We start from the raw sequence: 8,425 nt of genomic DNA, 5'->3' as shown, positions 1-8,425 counted from the left end.
ATATTTACATGCATGGTATATACGGTTGTTTTTCTCAAATTATAGTACTAAAATCATATTACTAAAAAAGCAGAATTTATTATTTTTTATCGTAAAGGGAAAGGTGTATCCCAACAAAGCTATTCTAAGGGCATTTAAAAATATAAGAAATGCACTCATGTGTATCATGCAGTTCTCAGGAGAATGGGCAGGATTGAAAACAACATTGCACTCTGCCACGTACGTATTTCTTGTCATCACCGTTGCACGTCACTCATGATTTTAATCTTCTATGGGTGTGCATGGGTTACAGCGCTATCTAAGGAAGTGCACACCCTGACACAAAGCCTCCCGAAGGGGAGGGAGGATACTGTTTTAACCTGTTAACCTATAACCTAATCTGCTTAGGTAATGTGGATCCAACCACATCTGTGAAGAAACACGCCCAGAAAAGGAGAGGTATTGGCTTAATTACCACCACAGTGGGAAAAAAATAAACGCTTCCCATCTAGTTTCATGAGGACACACTGCTATCCTCTTCAGACTCCAGCATAATAACTGTGGTTGTCAGTGGAAATGACCTGTTTGCATACCTCCAATCTTTACACAACTTCTTGCCAAAGTCAGTGTGCATTTGTGATGGATTCACATCTGTGTTTTCACCTACGAGTCCAGTGAAATCCTTGGTTACCAAGTAATTTTGTCCATCATTTATCGTGCACTCCTTCTATGTAGACATGCAGCCAATAAATCATCCCACCCTACAGAGTCAGCTGGATGAAAATCCATTGAGTTGTTCATTTTCTCCACTTAAGAGACGAATAGAGAAATATATTTCAAGTTTTAAAAAAAGAAAAAGAAAGATCAGCGTAAGCTTTAACTAGACATGCATGCCCACATGTCATATCTTTGACAGTTATAGGATTATCCCAGGGGCATAAGACACATACTGTCATGATCAAATCCATATGAACCACTCCCATTCACAACAAAATAAAGCAGACACTCTCAAGCTCTTGGCTCTATTATACTGGAATGTTCTTATTTCTTTTACAGTTATTTATCCATTTTATTCATGTCTCTATCCAACTTATGGCTCCCTCAGAGCTGATCCCAGCAGGTTATGTGTAAAGGCAGGTGCACACCTTGTGCAAGTTCAGTCAGTTATTCTCTGTCAATATGGTGATCTCACTGTCATAAAAAGAAAATTATTTTGATATTTTGTGAATCACAGTGCATTACACATTCTGAGGGCCACGCAATCACAAAACTGCGAGGCCTCAGTAATATTTTAAAGGTTCAAGTTGCAAAAGAGCACATCTCGCGCAGGATCTTTTAGCCTATTTTGAGACCAGTTTTCTTGCTTTTCGGCATATTAGTGGTGCTTCATGTCATGTTTTAGCTGGGGTAAAAAAAAGCAAGAAGTCATACTACACTATAATATATTCATGAAGAGTATTATGAAAACAGCAGCAAATATTTCAGTTCATTTCTTTCGTCATCTTCAAAGCATACCTTCCACAAATGAAGCCGGTAGATAAATCCAGTTAATGCTCATTGTAACGTTCAGACCAGACAATGTGACTGCAGAAGATGTAAGCTTCACCTTCACAAAAAACATAACAAAACACAGCTGAGGCCAGAACATCATTTTCTGATGCAGGAAAATGTAGTAGCAATGTCCAGACTTTGTTCAAAACGTTCCAAAATTATTTTGTTTGTTGTGATTATTGTTTATATGTATTTTAAGGACAGGTCTGCCTTCTGTAAAATCCTATCATCTGAATATATATTGTCACATTGGATAACATTTTTTCCCATAGCTTTTGAGTAGTGGTTGCCTATCGCTTACTGATCTTACTGAGTTTTGAGATTTAAAGTTTGCTGGTTCAAATCCCACTGCTGACACGGGGTCTGACTTGCTGGTACCCAAGAAAGACCCTTGACCCCACTGCCCCTCCCATTTAATTAGTTAAGGATGGCTATGAGGAGGATAGTTTCAAAGGGGATCAATAAAGTATGCTTGCTTTCGAATTTCATATTACCATGTTCATGTAAACAGCCTCATTCACAACAAGTCATTAGTTATTGTTTTCAGATGTGACTGCAAACATTGTTGACACCTCACTATCAAAACATGTCCTTGAGGAAGATCACTACCAGGTTCTTGAAGAAGCCGAGAGCTCATTGGTCCCAAAATTCCCCTAAAGGATCATAACATGACTGATCTGGTGACACACAACACATAAATTGACTAAAATGACAGTTTACTGCAGTTTAACTTGTTTGTTGGCAGGTTTAATCAGTCACATGTGCGCCTGAGGCTGGGATGAGAACTGTCACTTCCTTTCTATCAACAGTGAAGGCAGGTCAGGAGGACGTGATACTGCTTTATGGGGAGAAGCTCTTTTTTCGGTAAAAAAGCAGCTTTTGTTCAGATTTTACAAATGTCTACAAAGAACAGACTTTATACATCTTTATCTTTCTTTCTTTCTTTCTTTCTTTCCCTTGATACCTTCATATTACATGTGGCCAATGAGCACTCATACAGCTCAGTTATTGCTGTTTGTCCAGTGCAAACACAGCCAGACAAACAATCACACTCACTTTCACACCTATGGGATACTTCAAAAGTTGCATGCACATAGAGAACATGTAAACTCCACACATATGCATCAATTTCATTCAGACATAAAACACGAATGCGTAAAAGAAAATAAAAAAACCCTGAAATTAATGAGCTATTAAGATAGTTTTCAAGGGGTGAAGTTGAAAATACGCAGTAACAAATAACTGTGGCCTGGCTGGCAACGGTACAGATGCTAAGGGCCCCTCCCCTCCAGCAGCAGCAGCAGCAGCAGCAGCAACAGCAGGGGAAACAGAGTTTGCTCTCTGTCTTTCCCGGGGCGAACAGCCGCACCATAACCAGCCTCTTTTTACGCACACACGCACACACACACAAACTGTGCGCGAAGAGTTCAACAGCGGAAGTTTCCGTTCAGGAAACATTAAGAAGAGTGGAAGTATCTGTGGAAAGTTTGTCCATAACGTGTTTGACTTCTTGCACTGGGTAACTTTGAGTCCCCACAGCATGTGGCGCACGTGAGAGGAGACGGAGTTGAGTGCGCAAGCAGGTGAGTCGAGACGCGCAATCCTGCACTTAATTCACTGTGAAGTTGAAACCAGTTGTCTAAACGTTGTACTGAAAGTTTGATTGGGAGGGTGAAGAAAACCTGTGACTTGAAGGTTTTTCCGCCTATTTTCTTCTAATATGCATAATTTTGACACGCTTTCACACGATCTGCTTTGAAGATTGTTTTCGTTAATTAATTAGAGCTTTGCAAACGACATTCCAATATGAAATACACAAATCTATCTATCTAAGGTATTCTGAAATATGAGTTTAAGATGAAGGTTGTCACGCCACATGACACGCGTACTCTCACCCCCCTCTTAATTCTATAGAAATGTAAAAATATGATTAATTGCGCATGCGTTCCCTAGAGAGCAGTGACTTGGAAGTTATTATTCAACTGATGATAAATATTTAAACTGTTTAAAGTAAAAGTGTGCCTGTCTAAATCAATGCAGCATCAGTTTCTTATTGTCTGATTGATCCAATTGTCATTAAAGTGACAGCAGCAGAACCAAATTCGTACCAAAGGTGTTTGTTCTGTGTCCTGACAGTTTTTCCAGGCAATTACTATTTTGTTCTAAGTATTGAAGCTGTTGTAGTGGTTTTCTACAAAGTACTTTGGATTCACTGTGCAGCCACAAGGGAAAGCAGGTAAAAAAGTTTTGTAATGATTTTGAGAGTTATGTAGTTTCAATGACCCTCTCTTCACTTACTGTGCTTAAGTTTTTTTTAATAATATTATTATTTTTTAATCTAACTCCCTACAAGGAGCTGTGGTGGGTGGGGGTGTTGTTTGAGAGGCAGAGAAGCTAATGAAGAGAGGCAGAGTGAGGGTAAGATGTGTGTGTATTGATTTCTCAGGCAGCATGTCAGCGTGTTTCAGGGATTTCGATCAACATGACTGGGTGAATAAATGATTTCTGCTTCAGGCCATAGAAAAAGGACTCTGAAAATGTTGTAAGAGTTTCTCTTCTAAACAGTGTCCAAGTGTTGCGTCACAAAGATGGTGCCCAGCATACTTATTACAGAGTGCTTGTATACACAGTCAGTCCCAGGTTATTCGGCTGAGGATGTAGGCTAAAGACTATTGCTGAAATCTCAGCTTGCTGAGAGCCTTCTTTCTGAGAGATCTCTGCTGTGAGTGGCTTCTAAAAAAAAAAAAATGTTGGGCCGAGTCAATAGTCTTGGTTGAATATGTGTCATTGTTCACTATATTAGTGATTTCGAACCCACATAGCTCTAACCCTATGTCCCTCCTCTGTGTTAAATTTCACTCTTGGTCTGTGTGATGTGTCTGGACTGATCCGACATTACTCAACTCCTCATAGCATCAATCTGTGTTAACGGCTCATCGCACCATTGCTGTCCTCCGTGACAGTGTTGAGCTGTTGATGCCAAGGTTTTTTTTCCACAGTGGTGATGAAGGGTCAAAAATTAAATGGAGATGCTGTCTCTGACCTCAACAGGTTTTTTTTTTTTTTTTTGCAGGAAAGTGTTATTAAAACATACTTTTAGCCACGCTGCTCACAAACCTTGCCTAATATGGTCATGTTTCCAGTATCCTTCAGCACAACTAGGTCGCATTTACTGCGGTCTTGATGTTAGTATGTTTAGAGAGACTACAGCAGCTAGGTGCCAATGACTTGCAGACAGACAGCCCCGGCTGGGTTTGCCTGCCCTGCAGCTCTGTGGACCCTCTGCATAATCACTGTGTAAATGAACGGTGCTGAGCCTGATGTGAAGTGAAACTGCATGTCAACTAATGTTCCCACCACTCGCACTGAACAATAGAGTTGCTTCATAAGTTGGTAGTTGACTGCAATGCTCTTGAGAGGAGCCGTTGCATAGCATACACGGATGTACCCCCGTCTCCTCGGGCCATCAGGAGAAAAGTGAGAGCACTTACGACTGTCAGTCACTCTTTTCATGCCTTATTGCTTCCATCTCCTACCTCAGGAAGGTATTAGCTTACATGCACACATACATGCATATTCTCATTCAGAATTGCACAGCGGGGTCATGCCAAGTTCAGTGTGAGTACAGCTTCTGGTTTTGTTGTCTGTTGCCAACAAAACAACCTGCATTTCGCTTTCTCAGTTACATGGCTTGCTCTCTGTTTTGAATGTCGATCGACTTTGTTTCCACCCTGTGCTTTCCTGTTTCCATCTTGCCTATTGAAGACTTAAACAACAGATCAGGTATCACGTCCCACCCCTCCCTCTCACCCACCTTTCCATTAACCCCTGTGTGTGACAGCAGACCTAAGCTGGCACCGTTCCAGTTGCCTTTGGTCTTCCATTGTTGATGTATGGAGGATTTAACAGAAACATAAAACACAAAGTAAGTCTTTATTAAAAGGTGCACACGCATTATTGTCTGGCTTGGTATGTTGGGTTACCATATGAGCCGTCTCCTGTTGTATTTTGTTACCAGTGTTTTGAGATAACGCCACAGGGACGGACACAAAGTGGACAGACGACCTCAGGGTTGGAATTTTATCCATCTCCTTTGGTTTTCCCCACAGACATACTTTTCTCATCCAAAACGGAAGGAATTCCTGTGGAATGTCACCCATCTGGGCATTGCCATTCACAGATTTCATACATAGTGGTTTCCAGCCAAGTATAATTGCTATGCAATGTTTGTTATTTCTTAAAGTGGTTCTTTGAACTTGTTTACACAGTGCAAAGTGTAGCATTTATAGAAATCCTCACATGAACTCTTTAACTGTCAGGAGCCTACTGATGTTGCTGTCTGAGAGAGGTCTTCTTCAAGCAGCCATATAATGATTTATTGGATTTATTAGAAGGTAAATGGTTACAGGAAATACAGACTTTCTGAGCGGCTCTGAATCAAATAATCTAGTGGTCCATGGAGAGGTATTGAATATCTTCAGCCAAAACGTTTTGTACTATGAGTTCATTCATTATTTACAGCTAATTTACTGCAGTGTTTTCAACTTCAAAGCCCATCTATGTCTCCATCACCATGTTTCAGTGATTACATTTTGTGTGTGTGTGTGTGTGTGTGTGTGTGTGTGTGTGTGTGTGTGTGTGTGTGTGTGTGTGTGTGTGTGTGTGTGTGTGTGTGTGTGTGTGTGTGTGTGTGTGTGTGTGTGTGTGTGTGTGTGTGTGTGTGTGTGTGTGTGTGTGTTCTAGCAATTTATTTTGCATTTTTAAAGTGATATGTAATTTCCCAAGGGATACACATGCTGCGGTGACAGATACAGTGTTTCAGGCAGATAAGGTGGTGTTATTGTTCGTGGTTGAACCCCCCCCCCCCCCCCCCCCCCATTTGCAGCCCTGATATTTACTTTGTAACCAGATTAACCACAGCGAAAAATAAGCAGGTTATACTTTAAACGTTTTGATCTTGGTCCAGTATAGTTTCTCAAGCTTGTGAGTGAAATTGCACATCATCCTTGTCGTGGACTGTATCATATAATTTTTTTGTTCTTCACTAAGCTCATTCCCAGGATACAGGTAAACAGAGTGAGAACTGCACCAAGTGTGTGTGCGGTGTTGATATTGTAAAGGAAAACAGTTTAACTGGAGTCGGAGGATATACAGGTTGAACCCCTTGGATGAGGTTTATGAACACCTTCAGTATGTGGAGCAGACAGTGTTAATTTATATTGTTCGTGAAGTCTTCTAGCTTGCTATTGAAAGAGAAATAAATGACCCTTTCTTCAAAGTAAATGGTTCATTATATTACAGTGCCGTGACATAAAAAGGAAGAGTAAGAGTGGTTGTCTGTACTGGAACAATGTTATGTTTCTTTCTTTGCCATCAATGACTGAGTTATAGCAACACAGAACACTTGTTAAAATTTAATGCTCCTTGTATACGCTTTATAGTTTGTATTTTGTGAAAACACAAACGGTGTGACCCGGTGGCGATCCTGTATTTTCCTTATGAGACATGAACTCACACAGACTCACGGGGGACTCACATGCTTGCTTAAATGCACGGCTAAAAAAAGATGATTGACTTTCCAAAAATAACAACTAATGTCTCGAGAGCTAGAAACAATTACCTATGTTGTTCTGCCAGGTCAGTGCCTGTGGTCAGGGAATAAAGACAAATAGCTGTGCTAATGCACTCTGTCCTGTGGAGATGGAGGGGTTTGATAATGGTGTACTCTACAGGGCACCTGGGTGTTGCTAAATGCCTCATTAGGGGTGGTCTCGATGCAAGAATGCCCATGGCAGGAGCACTTCTTCGCCATCTGCTTCTTTCTCTACTTCTGCTGGGAGTAATGTTCCATCATTTGAGCTTTTAAAGTTCATCTACTTTAAGTGTGTTATATTGTCTCCTAATCTCTAGATTCAGCATTTAAATTAATGGGTGCTGATGAGTTAATGTTTTATGCCTCATGAATTCTTTGCTGAGCCCAAACTGGAAGAGCCAGTAAATTTAAAGTGGTGACACTTAATAGATGGTATGTATCGGTGTGAGATCAAAGGCCAGCGCCACTTGGCTGCTCGCTTTAAATCTGTCACCATCTCTATCAGGATTGTTTCCCATCACCCCCTGCGCTGTGCGCTGGCCACGCCGCCAAAGACAACAGGGACTCTCGCCGGCAGGAAATAGTGGTGTTGGCTTAACCCACATGGCACTAGCTGTCTGTTTCTCCTCTTTCTCACCTCGCACTTGCTCTTTTTTCTCGTCTCTATTATTCTCACTTTCCAAAGTAATGACAGACTGATGGCGTACTGAATGCTTGCTAACCTTTCCCTGCTTCAGTGCATGTGCTATTGTTATCAATAGATGGGGTGGGTTTTTTTTCTATCTACATTCTCCTTTGTTTGGGGGCATTTTCTTGAGGGATGCTGCACAAGCATGTACTGCTGAGAGATGTGAGCACTCATGCCGTGAAGAGAGAGGTGCATTACTCAACCGCTTCTCGCTTGGGTGAAATTGTGTCGCCTCTCCTCTGATGATACTGTAGGGAGGATAAGCCCCACCATCAGCACTATCGCAGTTGCTCACCAAGTGCAAAGACTGCGTGGATTAAACTCTTCTCACTCTCTCTGTTGATTGCCCATCCATCACACAGAGCTCCCTATCTGTATTTGTAACCCTGAAGGTGTGAAGGTGTCTCAATTTGTCATCTTAAATAAACAGCAGTCTGTTTATCTCGGTCTAATTTTCTTCCATTTAAAGCTATGGGGTATTTGGAAATGTGCCACTCCGTCTTGATTCTCCTCTGCAAACTCAACTTTCAAACGCCAGATGACTTTTTTGGACAGGAAAAACAAACAAGTAAATGAGCTGTAGATTTACTGCTTATATCTGTTTGCCAGCAAGT

At 41.2% G+C, this 8,425-nt stretch overlaps 1 protein-coding gene across 1 annotated transcript in view; it reads left to right on the top strand.

The window, feature by feature from the left end:
• The first annotated feature begins 2,832 nt into the window (after nucleotides 1–2,832).
• sema3d (sema domain, immunoglobulin domain (Ig), short basic domain, secreted, (semaphorin) 3D) overlaps nucleotides 2,833–8,425 on the top strand; it is a 31,765-nt gene continuing 26,172 nt past the window's right edge. The window contains exon 1 of the mRNA XM_080475421.1: nucleotides 2,833–3,113. The gene's annotated coding sequence lies outside the window, so the exon portion shown is untranslated. The remainder of the gene's footprint in view (nucleotides 3,114–8,425) is intronic.

This window comes from Lipophrys pholis, assembly GCF_963383615.2.
Source record: "Lipophrys pholis genome assembly, chromosome: 11".
Classification (NCBI taxonomy): Eukaryota; Metazoa; Chordata; class Actinopteri; order Blenniiformes; family Blenniidae; genus Lipophrys; species Lipophrys pholis.
This window is presented reverse-complemented; position numbering and strand designations above follow the sequence as displayed.